We start from the raw sequence: 18,797 nt of genomic DNA on the forward strand, positions 1-18,797 counted from the left end.
TATCTAATGTATGTGTTTTGAAAACACCGCTTCTTTATTTCATAAAAAGGTGTATAGGTTACCACGGTTACTACATAAGATGGACTTGTGTGTTAAAAAGTCTTTTTTTTTTTTACGTAGCAAATAAAATCCAATAAAGAATAAATGTTAGAAAATAAACTATAGGATCAAGGATAAGTAGTTTAAATCGAAATGATCGAAGTTTGATTAAGTCATTTACCAATAACATTTATTAACGATTGAACATTTCATAAGTAAATTTAAATTAGGTACATGTGTTTGTTAAATCACAAGTCAGAGCTAATTATGTAGTATATATGTCACCCGATAAATAAAGTTTTGGGTTTTTTTTTTATTGTTCTAGCAACCATAATAAATATGCAATGCCTGAATGTCGAATGAACCTAATCAAATACGGAGATAATATAAATTAATTTCTTGTCGTAATCAATAAACCTTCACCGCTCTGCATCGAAGCTAAAAATAAAAAGTTGAATATTATATAGCCAATTTCCGGGTGTTATACTAGTAATATATTTAAATATATAAATATTTTTTTAGTGGTTTAACCATATTTTGAGTACGAAAAAAAATGGTTGGTGATATTACATAATATCGGTGCGACCGTACTCAATTAACGTGGCTTCGTCATCTGACTGATCCATTAATGGGTTACTCAGATTGTCTTCGTGTATCGAAGATACGCCGTCGATGTAATCGGGAATTGGCGGCACGTAATCCCTCTGACCCACCCTTACCACGTTGACCCTTTCTAAGTCGTCCGAATCGTTTTCGTAGTCGAGTTCATCCATCGAGTCGGTCGTAGATAGTCTTTTAGGCGACGACTTAATAACCGACAAATGGGATTTCTTTTTTGAATTTAACAACCGCCGATGTTCTCTCCAACACCTCTGCAAGAAAACTTTACCGTCAAACGCTAAATCCTAACCAATCGAAATCCAGTTTACTTGAATAAGGGTCACCGCTCTGTTTGCCGCCTTGAGAGGCACTCCTAAATCTTCGAGTAGTTTCAACGTTTCCTCAGGGGTCATTTGTGACTTCCACGCTTTATCTGGGAAGAAAATAAATATATATTTTATACGCAAGCCACATTGAAACGAATCCTTCTATTCCCATTCTAACATATCCCTGGCTAAACGCGTTAAAGGCCGAAGGTAGTTATTTGGTGATGAAGACAAACCTATTTAATTGATTGACAGACTTAGGTATTCATAACCGACTTATCGTTTTAAACAAAAAATTGTCGTTGCTACAACCCGTGACCAGACCATATCGTTACCTACTTTTAAATATTACTCATTTTATGATAATTTACCTAATTCCTTAGCTTTTTTGTCGGCCAATCTAAATTTATGAGATTTCCATCCTCTCTGTAATAATATAGAATTTTAAAAACGAAACTAAATACTGATTTATTGAAATATTATAAATGCTTAATTGTTATTGAATGGTAAGACCTGAACGACAGCAGCAAGTTTGTTTAACTCATCCACGGTGTACATCGTCTTAAGCGTGTCCAAGTACTTTTCTTCATCGGTTTTGGCAAGACGCACCATCATTTCCATCAATCCGTCTAGTAAAATATATAATATCCATTCCAGTATAGTAGTAACTAATAATATAGTTGTGGTGTGCGTAAATATGACTTTAAGTTTACAGTTTTTAATTTATTGAAATAAAAATATTAAACCTTAACGACTAAGTATAACTTGAAGGGTATTATGTAAAACATTAACATCATTATGAATATAGTTATTAACATACGTGTATGTTGTTCTCAATATCGTTTTTATCATCAGTAAATAAAATGTTATAAATGAGATGACTCATTAAGTCCTCGATAGTCAACGACTATTAAAGTACCCAAAGTCATTATTTTTAAATAAAATTTCATGTAAAATGTCAAATAAATTGGCGATTTGTAAACCTTTGCCGTTCTCCTCTTTCAACAAACACTCCAAGTAATCAGCTATGTAAGAGTACACTTGGTCTTCGGCGGGCGTGTCGCGCAATACCTAAACGTAAATTCATTAAAATATGCTTTATCGAGTCATAAGTTCATAGCGGCGTGAGGACGAGTGCTATCAAATCGCATTTACTTCTCTGGTGACGTTCATCATTAACACCGGCAATCCCGTGGGCACTTTGACGGTTACCATGTCGCCAATTAGCGGCGGATACATTTTGTCATCCATTTGCCTATGTACAGTTTATAATAACTGTTTTACAAAACACGTTCGTCCGTTTACGAATAATTGCTGTAGACGCACCCGCGGCGTAACCCTGGAAATTTGACTGTGTCGAAGAATAATTATTATACTAAACAGGTGAACGTTATAGCAACAATAAATAAAATATGCAAAACGAGCAGCACCGCTAATAACGCGTTCGAATACAAATAATTATAGAACCCGCGCGTACAGTACACCATTAGCGGTGTTACGCAAATTCTACATTGAAATGACAATGTTATTAGAGAGAGAGAGAGAGAGAGAGAGAGAGAAGGAGAAGAGAGATTGAGTGATCGGTGTATGCGAGGAAGAGAGTGGTTGGCAAAGACGAAAACGAGCGCTAATTGCGTCGATTATCAAAACTGTCGTTGAAAACGTAATTTAACATTTCGAATGCAAATGACGTTGCGCTTGTCATTCGAGGAGGGTGGGTAAACAAACAAGCTTATATTTATATTTTAGAGAAAATATATATATTTATATATATATATGTATGTTTGTGTGTATTTGTGTATATAAACTAAACGCAGTCACGCCGAGCACATTAACCGCAAAAGCACGTCTCCGGGTGCCTCGTCATCGCGTCACATTTGATTTAGTGCGGTTGTTGCTACTCAAAGGAAATCTATTTCAAAGGGCTATAAAGACATTGCACTGTCGCGTCGTCGTCCTATGACAAAACGGTATACGGATATGCTTATATTATGGTCTAAGATCGTGTACTTTTAAATTTCGGATGATAAACGCGAAAATAATAAACATCGTGCTCGGGAAAATTATGAAAGTAAAATAAAAAATACTGTTTTTCTCTTTTTTGTAGCTTAAATTTGCCACTTCTTGTTGAAAAACTGTAACACGACGATCGTATTATTATAGTATTGTATGCTTAATAAGAATTCCGTTGAATCAAAGATTGCGAAAAAACTCTATAAATATTCATCGTCCGTCGTATTATTATTCTCTTTTTGTGATTTGCTTCTTTTTTGTCTTTATACAGTTTTTATTTCGTCGCTGACGTTGCGGTACTTAGACGGACCATTGCGACTCGTTCCCCGAGGAATGGCACTGCGTAAAGTAAAAAAATCTTTGGTAGAATAAAAATAAAAAAAGGAGCAAAATGTAATAATAAAAAAAAATATAGAGACCGTAATTGGGACGGAATTGTGTGCGGAGCCAATCTTTGTCGACGGACGAACCGTGACAAGTTCGTGGCAAAGCGTATAAGTGCCGCTGGTTAAGGCAGAGTTGTATACATGTATACACCTCGATGGCATCATGCGCCCCGTTTAAATAATAAAAGCTTTTTAATCCGTAAAAAATAAATATACGGGTGGCGGTAGCCCATTAAGATCAAAAAAAGAATCTGGGATTATAAAATATGCAGGTTGACAGCCCACAAAACGCACTCGCCCCTTGTTCCAAAGTCTTATTTTTTTCCGCCACAGGACTTAACACGAACTCCTACAAACTTTAACGCGATGCGGGAGTACACTAAAATATATAATTCTTATCGGATTTCCTTTCTCCTGAAAAAAAAATCAGATATCGTTAATTAGCCGTATTAATTATTATGAGGTTAGTATTTTATTTTATTTTAAAGTTAAAATAACAAAAAGCGTACCGTCTCGACGTTTTTTTGCGCTCTATTGTTTCTTGCTTATCTCGGTTGACACATCACTCGCCCCACCATTAAATAGTCCATTTCATTTAAATTTATACTTTTTAAAGTACAAAAGTTTGGAGGAAAATTACATTTCGATCTGATTAAGAAATAATAATAAATTTTTCTATAAACAGCAACCATATTACAACTTTGTATAGCCATAAAAAAATTATTTTATGGTACATATATATATACGTACCTTATATACATATATTACGAATAAAATACTAAGCTAAGTAGATAATTTAATAGTTTATTTAAAAAGACATCTGTCCACTTATGTAAACAAGTCTAACTACACAAGGAAACCCATTTAACGTAAGACACATTTTCTCTCTACTTTATCTTGTACTGTAAAACAAGTTTTTTTTTCTTAACTTTATTTTTTAAAACAAACAATCTGTATACCGCGCCTTAATTTGAAAGTCAAATGTGAAGATTTCTAATGATTCATTTTTATTTTCCATATATTGCATCAGGATGACATGAGGTCTAAGTGATTTTGTAGGTTATAACTAGCAGATATTGGGTTTTCGTGTGAGGAATAGATTATTTAGTCGTCAGCGAAATCCGCAATAGAAGTGTGACGGGTCGTCGGTTGATCTGCCGAGTATAGATTAAACAGAATAGGAGAGGAAATGGCACTTTGGGGGACTCCTGCTGCTATTGGGGCTAAAGTCAAGATTTCGGGCCCTACTTTTATTATAAAGTAACGGTCTTCGAAGTACGATTTAAAGAATAAGTAGTTAGGAGGGGGTATGATTTTCTTCAGTTTTTATAGGAGGCCAGGATGCCAAACTTTGTCGAACGCTTGGGCTACGTTAAGAAGAACGGCTGAGCAATATTCTTTTTCTTCCAGTTATTTAACTATTGAGTCCGTTAGCCGGTGTATTTGGTGAATAGTTGAGTGGCCCTTACGAAAACCAAACTGGATTTGTGGGATGATTGGTACATCGTTTATGAAGGGGAAGATACGTTTTAAGACCAATTTTTCTCAACGTTTCGCGAAGAGAGGCAGAAGACTTATTGGACGATAGGAAGAGGGGATGCGGGTTGTTTCCCTAGTTTTAAGATTAAGATTATAACTGAGGTTTTCTATTATAGGGGAAAATAAGAAAGTCTTAATATAGAATTTAATATATGGGTAAGGTGAATAATTGCCCTTTTTTGATAGCTGTCGAGCTTCTTCTGCCGTGATTAGGTCCAGCCCAGGAGATTTTTTGAGAGGAAATAGTTTTAAATAATATTGAAGTTCATCAGGCGTAAATGGTTTAGGGGCTAGGTAGAGTGGGAGAGGGGATATTAGAGAGTTTTCAACATACTCTTCATAATTATTGTTGTTGTCATGATGCGGTTGGAAAACTTTGATCAAGTGGGCACGAAAAAGTTCCGACTTTCTTCCTCAGTTTTGCAGGAAGTACTATCATCTTTTTTAATTGTTAAATTCATTGGCTTTTGTTTTAGGCAATTTCGAGTTGCCCTCCATAGAGAACCATTTTTGACGTAAGTGAGGAAACCCAAGAATTAAAAGTACAACAAGTTAACACAATTACATTCAATTTTTTTTTTATTGTCAACATTTTTTAAAAATAAATACTAACAAATAATACCGTTAACAATTTTAATGGTAAAACAAATGTTGTAATTTCTAAGACTTAACTATAGGTTCTCATACAATGGTACATCTGTCAAAAATAACTGACATTACTGAGTCGATGGATTCGTGAGTGATCTTATGTGTAACCAATTACCAAATAGTATAAAATATGTATCTTATTCTAAAAGCTTAATTCAAAGATAAACAAGACTTGCCTACTCTCGGCTGACACTTTGAAATTGACGGATTAGGGAAGTTGTGCACACAGTATCGCTAAAATGCCGTAGAGTGACTCTATCATTATTATCCTGTCCTTTATTGCGTTATCATGACACGGGGAGATAAAAAATTCAAAGCACATTTGACATCTGATGCTCGCATAACATTTGATGGAGTGGCGACTTCGGTTATTAGTAAACTGTAAATGTAATGAATAATAACAATACAATAGTTTGCAAATCAGTTCAACGGGATCCAGCCTTTGTAACGGAACGGATACAGTTAATTGTATACGGTTAATTGAACGGTGGCCAAAATAAACATTAAATGAAAAACCAAGCATCTGCGAGCCCGCACAACCCACAACGCGTTGTAGGCGGTCGGTCTGTGATATTTTTAAGTTCACTGAAAAATATATAATGTAATATTTATCGTCGAAATTTGCACGCAATAATCTGTCTTCCGTTTTTCGGCTGCTCCAGACGCTTATGATGTTATAACAGTAAGACGACAATGCGATACGTCTAGACACACAACTTGGTTGGCCGAAATGTAGCTGGAAATAAACAGCCTTCCAGCGGATATGAATTACTGTCATTTGACAATCGACTTAGTCATAAACGAAATCGTATGTACCCACCCTATGTTAAACATTTTCATGTGCATGTGCTAAATTTAGACCCGCCCATGTTTTATAGATGCAATACTAATAAATATTAAATAAACTTGAGCAGTAACGTGGAAACGCATTTTTTAAATTACCGTTAGACTGGTATTTATAGACGTATAATATATGTATAATAAAAGGTAAAAATTAAACTGAAAGTGATTAAATGACTTCTAGGCAAACACTTCGATACGTGTGCACTGTCACGTGGTTAATGGTTGGGATTTTAAAACAAACCTAACCTTTTTTTTTCATTCGTTTTTTTTTATTAATCAACTGTCTAAAATGTATATTATTTATATTAATTTTTATTAAATTTTGGCCTATACTCCTAATTATCAAAAATACTAATTTGCAGGCATTTACTCAACGCGCGACAACAAAAACTAAAAGTGAATACTAATATTGAGGACTATTTTCGTAGTCTTCAAGTCGTACAATGACCTAGTAAGACACGTCTACGAAGAACCCGAGCATACTGACCCAGAGCTTTTTAGTCTACCCCGGTAGTCGATTGTAGATTACGGTTAGAGACTAAACTAAGGAACTGGCGTCCTTAGGACGCCATCCTATACAAACTTCAGTATCGTAAGGTGTATCATAAACGAAGTCTCGATCGCCAACTGCGCCACTATGACTATGTAGGTTGTATTGTGCGCAAATTAGTTTTATCAATGGGGTCCAGGTACTTGTATATCAACACTAGTTTAGTTGACGGTAGTTTACATGTTGCTATAAAGAGTTTTCCTATATAGAGTTAAAATGTCAGATTGTTATTCTCGATATATTTAAAGCATTCGATTCACACATGCGCCTGGCTTTCGATTCTTTACCTGAACTTCGATCATTAATAACGTCTTTGTTTATTTCAAACTCAATTACAAATCAAGTGAACACAAAATATACCAACCCAATTAATATGAATCGTGGGATGCCCCGTGGCCCACCACTGTCTCCAACACTATTTAACATTCCAGAAATTCATATTAAAACAAATTACTGATCCAGATTAGGCGGCTGTTTAGAAACACTCTATTGTCTTAATAGTAAATTTTACTCAATATTTGTATGATCATTTGATCTTAGTATTTAAAATAATTCAATATAAAAACTGAGAACCTATCATTGAACGATGATTAAACTTTTACTTTTAGTTTATTTTTTTTTTAAACAAACTTTTTGAACTTGGGTCAAAAAAAAAAGTTGAATTAATGTCTACATATCATTATTGTAATTGTAATACCATTATGTAAAATAATATATTTTACAATTTTTTCCAAAAATCTCTGTAACAAGTAACTTATTTTTATTATGGCAAAACTCAAAAACTTATTAACCAGGGTAAATAAACGCAAAATTTCTTAAGTATCAAACAAATTGTTTTTTCAGTGATGTTATGACTATTTCCCGAAAGACCTGTGACCATTCCAACCCTTCTATAGTTCGTAAAAAGCTCGGCTTAGAAACAGATAATTTTCAATACATAAGTCATTAAACAGTTTTACCTTATTAAATGCGATTTCCAAATTGCAACGTTATTTTAAACTTAACGTGTGTATATATGTCACAAAACCAATAAAGTTAGAATTACACCAAACGAAACGTAGAAGGGGACCTACGCAGTAAAAATAATAGCGTTATAAATCTGGATTTGCAGTAACTAATAACTATGTAGGAGTAGCTTTTAAATTGACTGCTATAATTTAAATTACTACCACTGCAATACTCCCCATAAGCCAAGTTAGATAACACTGTACTGTTGATGTGAATAAATTTTCGTTACCGCTTTTTTTTATCAGAACCAATACTAAAAATACTCTCAAGTCATATCGAAATTATTTTCTTATTATAGATAATTTGAATCATATATTATATATGTATATGTATTATAAATATATGGTTAAGAATAACAAACTAGTTCATAGTGAATGGTAATAACTAATAATAGTAAATTATTGAAAAACTTAATTTTAATACGGGGAATCGTTTTGCTATAGGTTAAATATATTTTTACTGTAAAATGCTGGGTCAAACTTGTTTTTATATATTCGAATAATAAAACTATAAATGATATAATAAAACATTTGATATTGTGCAAGTGGTTTGAAACCACATATTTTTATTTCGTTAAAAAATGTAAAACATAATTTTTTTATGGTTTGATGGTAAATTTTGTAGTTGATTTAAATGAGTAAACAGTATTTTCGACTTTAATTTAGTTAAGCTAACTTCAACTTCATATTTGGTATAAAATGTATAATACTACGTATATTTTCCGCAAATTTTTTTATTAAAAAACCAAAAATGTATGGGTTTTTAATGAATGGGACAAAAAAATAAAAATACATAATTAAAGGATAAAATAAAATCGAACTGATAATATTAAAATACTGTTCAACATGGCGTATTGCACTTAACAGGCCTTTACCTGCTCGGAATAGATGAAGGTAGTAGCGACGATGCACCGCAATTGATGACCGGGCGAGGAGTCGCCAGGTAGGTGCAGTCTATGGTGCGTTTAGTGTACACATTATATTGCTCAATGTTACGCAACATTTTGCGCGTTGTACCGGGTGGAGTGCTCCTCCTACTCCCTTTCCCCTCGTATCACCCCTCAGTCCTTTATGTTGCACAAAGTCGCTAGCAAACCACCCAGATCAATACGAAACCCTCCTCGTCCCTTGCACGATTGCAACCCCTGACCACTCCAACCGCACCCTCCCCTTAGAATGCCCTCCCTTTTTGGCCTCTCGTCTGCGTTGGGCATTGCACACACATACACACAATGTATGCGACAACATCTAACAGCTCGTTGCGCAGCACATTTAGTCCCCACTAGTGGCACACGCGCATCCACTTCAATGCTTTGAAGCGCATATACATACATCACAAAGCCACTGGATTACGCTTGCATACAATTTTACGGTTTTGATTTTTTCAATCAGGTAATACACACGTGTCGACTTTGATGATACGTTTATTAATTTTTGTATAAAAAACAAAACTCGTATTGAATTCAATTTTATTTGTTCGCTAACAATTTTTAAGTACGTTTGGGGTTATAAAACAGCACTTGGTTATGGTCGATTAAAAACTTTTTTCGCAGCTACAATATAAGTGGAAACGTTAATTTTTTTGTTTAAATATTCTCCAATGAATGGATTACTTTATGAATTCAAATTTAAATCGTTGTAATAGTTTTTATGTAATATTTATATCCCCGTAAATTCTATATTACTTGGAAATAATATTGTTTGTAGTGCGAAATAATAGAAAGTAGTATAGCTACGGTATTGACCATTATTTCATCAACGCAGTTTTAATTTATAATGCAAAGTTTTGTGTTTTACCAACAGATCAGCATTTATATAAAAAAAAAAAAAATACTATTATAAGATTTGTCGAATGAACACGAGTTGGGTCAAAGTTTTTTATGCGTCGTCCATTGCTTGCCAACGCCAGCGTGCGTTTCCTATCGCGTATTCTGTTCCTTTTTACAAATGCAAAATTCTGTCCGGGCAAAATACGAAAAATTTTTCGGAGCGTTTTATGAAAATACGAGTATATGTAATGAGTATGAGTAGTGACCGTATATTAAAATACATTTTATCTGCTTTACATAATAAATATTTAATATATACTACACGTTTTTAATAAATAGGCGGTAGTCAGGGACGAATTGGGGTAAAATATCGGCCAGGGCGTTGGTATAATTTGGTCTAATTATTACTTAAAAATTATTACTTTTACATTCTATACGTTCTTTGTCGGATTTACTTGTTTGTCATACAACATTTTGTATTATTATAGTATAAAAAATTATTATTTTTTTGGGAGGAAATATTTGGTGTAGTAGTTTGAAAAGTCTCATGTGTGAATATTTGATACGACATTAGAGTTAAGAGATAAGAGATGAGACTTCGGAAATTAAAGATACGGGATAAAATATTAGAGATAATAGATAATTGTTTTGGAAAGCATTATTAAACAATATTGCTATACTTGTTTTATCTATGGAATCCTTGTCGGCTCAAGACAAACTGTGAATATTATGTAGAGACGTAGAGTGCTGGAAAATGAATTTACGTTCAGACTTCAGTCCTATAAAATATAGATTTGGCACGCTCTGTCAATTGTCAAACTTTAGTGCTCTAGAAACCCACGTCTGTTTCCTATATATCCGTTTAAAACAATAATGAGACAAATTCGTGTGCGCCATACACATACCGAATGAACTTACTTGCCGTACAGAACTTGTTGTTATTTAAAATAGACGGGGTGCATATTATAATAACGTCGGATCTGTGTATAATAGCGCACGTTACACGTATCAAGGCGGCTAAAGTAATATGTCGTCCCTTCGACATATATCAAGAGAAAGTTAGTGAAGTCATTCTTTAGTGTATTTGATATGTGTGTGTGTGTGTCGACATCCATTCGAATGACGAATTGCTTATCTAAACACGTGAATAATTCCGTAGGACTGATGTCGGAAAATAATGGAACCCTTCCGGTTTTGTGGCCACGAATATGTTATTAGAGGGGAAAATCAGAGAGTTTGGCAGTGGTAAAGAATAAGAGTTCATGAATATTTCACAAAGAGTATAATATATAATATGTATTATAATAGATTACCCGCCTCGTTCGCCAAACTGCTTATTTGACGTAGTATTCGATTGAAAACTTTTTATTGTTTTTTACCGAGTGCTCGAACTCTCTCGCGTAATGTCATTTAAACTATGTAGAGTAGTGTCAGATTGCAGCGCAGTGTTCTGCATGGTAAAAAGATACGTTAGTAATGACAAGTGGGCGAATAAAATTACCTGATTTAGATATCTATTCGTTCGAATTTATTTATCAAGAAGTCGAGTAAATTATTGTATTGAGTGTTATTAATACGATTAATGATAACGTTAGTAAAAATCGTTATAATATTTTAAGTTATAAATATTTTATTTTGTACAGTATTATAAATAGGTTTAGGTTATTAGGAACACTAGCACATGAACTTTTTCAATTATTAAGATACTTTCTAAACCATATTAAACAGTCAATTTGATTGATAATCATTACTATCAATGTCCAATAATCAATGATACCGCACTGGGGAAATCATTAATACCCTATAGTCGAATGATGTAGATACTTAGAAAAGCAAGTAATCACCTCAACTCTTAAGTAATGAAATATAACGTTATAAATTCTCGTAACAACGATTATGAACTATAATATTTGAGTACATCCACCATGAATTCTATTAATACAGGCTGATTAAGTTAACATAATGCAAACGTTGCATCGCCCACTTACTAGTTATATTATTTACCAAGCCATTTCCAGGTATTGAGTATATTGCAATCATACTTAAAAAGTCACCTTGTGTTGAAATTTTTCAAGTTCAAGACGGATTTCTTAAAAATGTTTATAACTATTGCGTATAATCCGAATTAATTAATTTGCACGGACAAAGCAAGCTGAACGTCGCCTTTAATTAAAACGACGAACTCGTTCCGAGGGTGAAGAACAGCACTCGCGCTTGAATCTGTCTACTCGGTAATGAATTCGACTGGAAAGTTTGTTTACTTCACGAAGCTTTTAAGCACTTTTAAGCTCAAACGTTTTGCGAACGTCGGCATTCTGTCCGTAATCAAGGTTGCAAACCGTCCGCTTCTTCCACCCATAGTGTATATTTATATAATATAGTACAATATGACCAATGCGGTCCGCAGTATAAATAACGACTTCCTGCTTAAGTTCTCCGTCGAGTTGATCTAATATTATTATTTATGATTACAATAATGAACAGTTGTGCACTTGGCCGAATTTAAAACCTTTTTATTTTTAATCTATTAGATAATCTTATAGATTGACGTCTGCCCCTATATACTTGTATTGTTCGTCTAAAAGACAAATTAGACGAACCGCAGTACTGAATAAATTACTTTTAAAGAGGAAGACGTTATTGTTATATTTATAATGGTATTCTGTTGAACGTTGTCTATATAAAGGTACTTCTGTTTTATAAACCGTTTCACCAATGTCCAATTGTCGTAATACGGACTTCAAATCAAACAAATAATAAAGCAACCAGAACAAAATATATAATACGTCAGTGGCTGTACGAGGATTGAATTTATTAATGATTAAGATATTGTGTTGGGGTTTGCGTTCACCTGCAATTTTTTTTTTTTAAATACTAGTTTACAGCTAACTTACGTTTGGACACGATTCACGAATATTTAATATGAACATCAATGTAAATCCATCAACAATCACAAATAATTTGCGACCATAATACCTTATAACAAATCTGGTACGCCACAACCACTATTTTTAAAAGTTGGAAATGATATGCGAGCTGTCAGTTTAGTAGACTTAATAGTAGGTATATTCAATTTGGTTTACGAATAGAATGAAGGAAATTCGATATAGATTAAAGTTTCGAAGGCCCCACTTTCAATGAAATCGAACATTCCGAAGGCACGTTAAGAATAAGATGAATTCACGCTTAGGAGAGTGACAATAAAAGGTAATTCGACTCTTTTCACCGATTACCCTCGTATCTCGATATGATTGCAGTGTAACGCCGCCGGAATGATGAACATATCCACACACCGCATATGTATGTATTTTATACTACAGTCGTTCAATTACCGACCCTTATATTTATTTTACTGTGTGCTGAAATCGGTGAATGATCGATAATGTCACCACCTCTTCCAACATATCTGAACTATACAATATATTTTGCTACGTCGCACAATAGTGTACAATATTATCTCACATACAAAAGATGATGTTATACCTATGTGTGTGTGTGTGTGCAAGAGTAAATCTCACGGATTGTTAGACGTACACGAGCGGCACGCGACTCGAATAAAACGTTATTTCTTATTTATACCGTTCGAAAATGATGTATTATGGCAAATTAACAATTAATCGATGTTTCTATTATGCGGAAAATCATTTTTTGGTCAATATGGTAAATGGTTGAAGTTTTTTTATCGGTCAATGTGTTTTACCTATAATTAATTTAATAAAACTACATGTAAATTATAAAGAAATACATCGAAAGCGAACAGGTTGTACATTTTTTCCACAATTTTTACAAATTCAATTAAATTTAGCTACTGAATATTTTTTCGACATTGTAAAGTTTTGACACGAATAATATTTAATAAATAATAATAAACGTGAAATGGTAGCAAAACAATTTTTGTATTAAAAGTTTATTTAGACATGTTTTGTTTTTTAAATTATAACATAACGTTATTTAACTATAACTTAAGTGCATTACTAAAAAACAAAAATCTTCTACACATTTTCCTGCTAAGTGAAAAAGTTGTAATATAAATAATACAATGATGTAATATACTTATGTATGAAACGCATTGAAACCAAATGCTATTCCTTTTGGAGTACAACTTTTAGTGAATATACCTTCATAATAACAAAATAGTTCAAATATATTTATTTTAATGATTCACTTTTTTATTTTGTTTGACCTCGTGGTCATAGTGTATCATTACTATTATAATTATTATTGTTATTTTTGTTATTATTTAAATTTATATCAAACAATTACTGTTTATTTATTCTTTTTCGTTTTTAATTGTAATAATAATTTTGATTTTGATTAATTCCCTTTTTATATTGTTCTAGCTCATTGTTGTGCTAAATATTAACATTGCGTGGAACCCGAAAATTGATTTGGAGAAATAGCCCAGATAAATCCTCACGCTAGCGGATGGCTTTGGGAAGAGCTAAACATTTTAAATATTTCCGAAATGCATACTTATGCTTAACACAAACCACAACCCCACTGTAAACGGCACAGTGATAGTTTAAATGAATTACCAGCACCAACAATTTAAAGAAAAATAATTGTTTGTCGCTAAATTATAAATTCAATGTGTTTCATATATTGGTATTTAACGATTTTATTTTAGGCTGATTAAATCCTGGAAAATTAAAATATTTAGGTTGGTCAAATACATTTATAAGTGTCCTGAATTCAAATCTTCGACAGAGCCATAAGCAATAACACGGATTTGATTATGATGCTTGCAACATTTAATTATTTTGTTGTGCAGCTCATAAAAGGAAAAAGTGATGTTTCTGTTATGGCCTAGCTGTTATCGTATAGTTTTTATGTTAATCGCACCATTGTACTAATTATGCATAGTATTAGCAGTACAATAGCTCCAATGATATCCGAGAATTGACAACGCCAGTTTAGCAACTCCAGAAATCTGTACCCAAGCATATTTAGGTTCAAGTATTAACATTATTTAAATTTTGGAAAAGCACCAATTTTTCACAGTAATTAGGAGAAACAATTTTTTATGCCTAAGCGTTTTTAAATTTTCGATTACTCAATCGGCTAAATTTTAATAATTTTTTGAAAAATACTAAAAAACTTAAAGTTTAAAGTTTAAACTTTCACGGGAAAAACAATTCAATTTATCAAAAAATTGACACGCTTAAGCACAGATAATATTCTCCTTTTTTTTTCTATGAAAATTCAGTAATTCTAGTACTATCATAGCCTCTAAAGTATTGATATTACAAATTACGGGTAGGTAGCGTTTTCTTAAGTCAGTGTTTGAGAAATAATTCTTATCATACGTAATAATTTATCACACTTCAAAAAAAAAAATTAATTTTCATACATCATATTAATTGTTGTAGATTTTTTAGAATTGTTTATTGTTTCCCCCAAATAAAATAATTATTTCTATTATAACATAATCAGCTTAACTTACAATTTATTATTGTTTTAATTTCTGGTCTTGGATTTTGGTAAGTACAACGTGAGAGGACCGTTCGTTAAAGTTACCACCACAGATGATAGACATTTTATTAAAGTTGTCGAGCTATTTACAGAGATCCAAAAGGATTTATTGGTTGTTACGAAGTCTTAAATCAGAGGCGAACTACTGCAAAGACGACATGAAGGGTCATAAAGCATCTGGTGGCTGTCCCGGGTCCGCCGCGAACTGTGTGAACATAAGACGTGTGTTTGTGCGCTAGTGCCTAGTCGTATTTTTGTGTACACAAAGAAAACAAAACTCAAAATTTATGACTAGTTAATTCGGAGACATTAGTAGACATGTTTTGCTTATACGCCATGCCCGCCATGGCCATATAGTTTTGTTTTCGGCGTTCATATAACACAAAGAAAATAGTTATCTGGGTCAATCGCCACTGTTTTGTTTGTCACTTAAAATGCGTCACGTGTATAATGTATATCCAACGTGCATTCTTAAGTTTGTAAATCCTTTCTTTCTATTTCGGACACGTGTCGGCTGTCTAAATTTAGTCTCGAGGGCTAGGCGATAATTGACATTAATCGGTGATGTACCCGGATGATGTTTTGCATTGATTACTTATCATATGTAATAAATTAACCGTTATATTAAAATTGTTTTAAATCAAATAATTATCCCCAAGATCACATATATTAAGGTAGAGAACATATGTTTTGATACTATCTTTATAATTTTTAATGTACTTTCTTATATATATTTTTTTTCATTCACGTGATAGTCAATGACTTTGATATCGAAAATTTAATCAAAAATTAACTTATATTTAACAAAAAGTTACAGTTTATATAAAGCCTAATGGCTAAAATTATAAAACATGGATCATGCTTTAGCCCGCTGGCTCCTAAACAGTGATTATTTTTCTTTTCTTAATCTCCTTGCGAATTATGATGATAGTATAGTCTTAATTATATGTTCTGGCCAAATGTTTGCATGACGTCGACAACGACTCGTTACTATTTCGATGACATATTATATGTTATTATGCGTTTAAAGTAGGCACGCTATTTTAGTATCGTAATTTAGTGTCGTTTTCGAGCTGGGAGGCCTAGGCTAAAGCATGTTCCATGCTAGTTTGTATTTTAATTTTTAATAATAAAAAAAAAACGAATCAAGCTTTTGTTTGGTAATTAACGAATTTTGTTTCATTAGTTAACTACTTTTCAGCTGTTGCACCAAAGCAATAAACTTAACTATATATAACCATTTAAGATTTGCAGTATAAAAGTACTGTGCATTATATGTATGAGTGCGGGCTATTTTCATTGAGCTTCTCAACGCTATTATTTAGGGTGACGTTGTGGTGTAATAAAATAAATCGAAGCTCAATTACCCTTGGCGAATCTCACGATGACTTATTGTAAGAAGACAGGGGATGCGGTGTGTAATAGTAGCCAAGTATATAATATACTACCTTATGTATTACCCATACATACATAGATACATGTATAGTTATAATAATGTAATAACGGTACTGTCGTGTTACACTCGAATAGATCTGGCGCAGATTCTTTCAACGTGAAATATCGAGTGATCTTCTTCCAAATGGGTTATTACTTTTATGGCCTACCCGGTTAGGTTAAAATTATATGGTTTAGTATATATTTAGTGCTTTCTCTTGGTTTTGACGATGGTTGCTGTGTTTGATTGAAACCGTGTGACATATTTTCCCAAAGGCGACGGCGGCAGCTCGCGTTCCGGTTCATCGGTTTGGGCGAAACTACACCCACACATAAACACATATATATAGGAGACTGCAAGAGAATGAGGGTCATTGGCAATATATATTTTTTTACGACTCAATAACATAACGGTCGCACCATATATATATATATATATTTTTTTTTTGGCAAAACACTATGTATAATAGCGTGTATTACGGGATTTTATTTCCTACCCAGTCGCAAGACATTATCTTCCTCCTTAAATCATTTCCTTAGACCACACCCCAGCGATTTGCCACGGTCACATACCTGTTGCTCATCGCTAGTATAATATAATACAATATTTTTAACTCCTGAGTCTTGCCGAATCACGTGTGATCTAGCTGGCTTTGTATGTATACTGAGTGATTAAAATAACTATGTTTATTATAACATTATAGTTTGTATTACATGCTGGTCGTATGTAAATTAGCTCACACTGTAAACTGTTCTTATAAGTAGCCCGGAGACTGCGAACGCAGATGAGGAAATTATCACAGCAAACCGATTATAATTAACAACATTTTAATTAGTCCGAACGGCGTGTAATTATTGTAGTATGTAGTAGAATATAGCCATAAGAAAATAAATTAAGTATAAAAATTGTTTAATTTTTTTTTATGTTGACCTGTAAAACAATAACGCCAATTTAGCAAAATGTATACGTGACCCAAATTATTTTAATGTAGTATAAGCAAAATGATATTGACTGTTTTGTGCTATTTAAGGCAAATGAAACAGAATATTAAAGTGGACTCTCCCAGTCGTTACTGGAAGGGGATAATTATATTTGCTTTAACTAGCGATCACTCTTCCGTATACCCTCGCTAGATACTTGGATAATTATTATGCGGTATTTTACTTATTATGATCATTGAGTTTGTCAAACTAATTTTCGGGGTTTTTATTATAATTATTTTTGTTTATTTCAAAAGTGTCACATTTTCACTTGAATATTAATTGGTTCCATCCAGAATATCGCCACGGGGCAATACTTAGTTCTCATTGTATGGATATAGTACCTAATTTCCAAAGTTCTAGGTACACACAGTTATAGTCACTAATCCAGCTCTAAATATGAATATAAATATGATTACAATCGTGTTACGCGTTACTGGTTAATTATAGTTCTAGTATGGGCTACGTTCACTGCCTGTGGTGTAGTCTCTTAAAACTAGGAGTCACTTTCCACAAGAAAACATTGCTTAACTTGTGTGTGTCCTACGTTCGCTAATCGCTGGTCAGGGTGGAATGATATTATACGAGTGTTTTTGTGTTGTGATTTGTGTACAAACAGCATACACGACATTATTATGAATAAAGTATAATAATTAACATTGCCGACAAAGAATTACGATGAAAAAGCGCAAAACAAAAATTACATAATATATTAAGAGGACTTCACACACCCGTTATTTTTTACAAGAAACCCACCTTGCGCGGATTAATTTTACAAAGGCTATAATCAAAACTAAGAAACCAAATTTTTACATAATGTAGACAACAACATTGTCTGTGTTCTATCATTGCTCTTTTTTTAATATTTCAACTAGTTAATGAATAATTAATTAATTAAGAAAGAACTTTTTTGACTTTTTTAAAAATGATATAGCGTCAGTCATATTAGGTACATCGAAAAAATACGGATTCTGGAGCACAATAATTTTGTCATGTATAATATGTATGAATTTCTTTCCTTAACTATTTATGGAGCCTGAGAAAAATTAAGCCGCGCAAAGCAGTTTTGATGGAAAAAAAATTGTAATTTATCCTATAAAAATGCCTGTGATAGTCTGACAAAAAAAATGGCAATCAAAAAAGTATCCTCATTACTGTATTAATAAGTATACATTATAGTTCAAACTCTA

The 18,797-nt window shown here is 33.0% G+C and overlaps 1 long non-coding RNA gene across 1 annotated transcript; it reads right to left on the reverse strand.

The window, feature by feature from the left end:
• Positions 1-1,040: 1,040 nt before the first annotated feature.
• LOC126839261 (uncharacterized) lies at positions 1,041-1,511 on the reverse strand. Its single transcript, XR_007685811.1, has 3 exons — positions 1,479-1,511; positions 1,337-1,391; positions 1,041-1,072 (listed from the first exon to the last, which is right to left on the reverse strand). It is a non-coding gene; the product is annotated as an uncharacterized LOC126839261 (long non-coding RNA).
• Positions 1,512-18,797: the final 17,286 nt, after the last annotated feature.

This window comes from Adelges cooleyi, unplaced genomic scaffold, assembly GCF_023614345.1.
Source record: "Adelges cooleyi isolate 19-005CV unplaced genomic scaffold, UGA_ACOO_1.1 ACOO_flye_CR_arks_rails_tigmint_CR_PRNA_30, whole genome shotgun sequence".
NCBI classification, from domain to species: domain Eukaryota; kingdom Metazoa; phylum Arthropoda; class Insecta; order Hemiptera; family Adelgidae; genus Adelges; species Adelges cooleyi.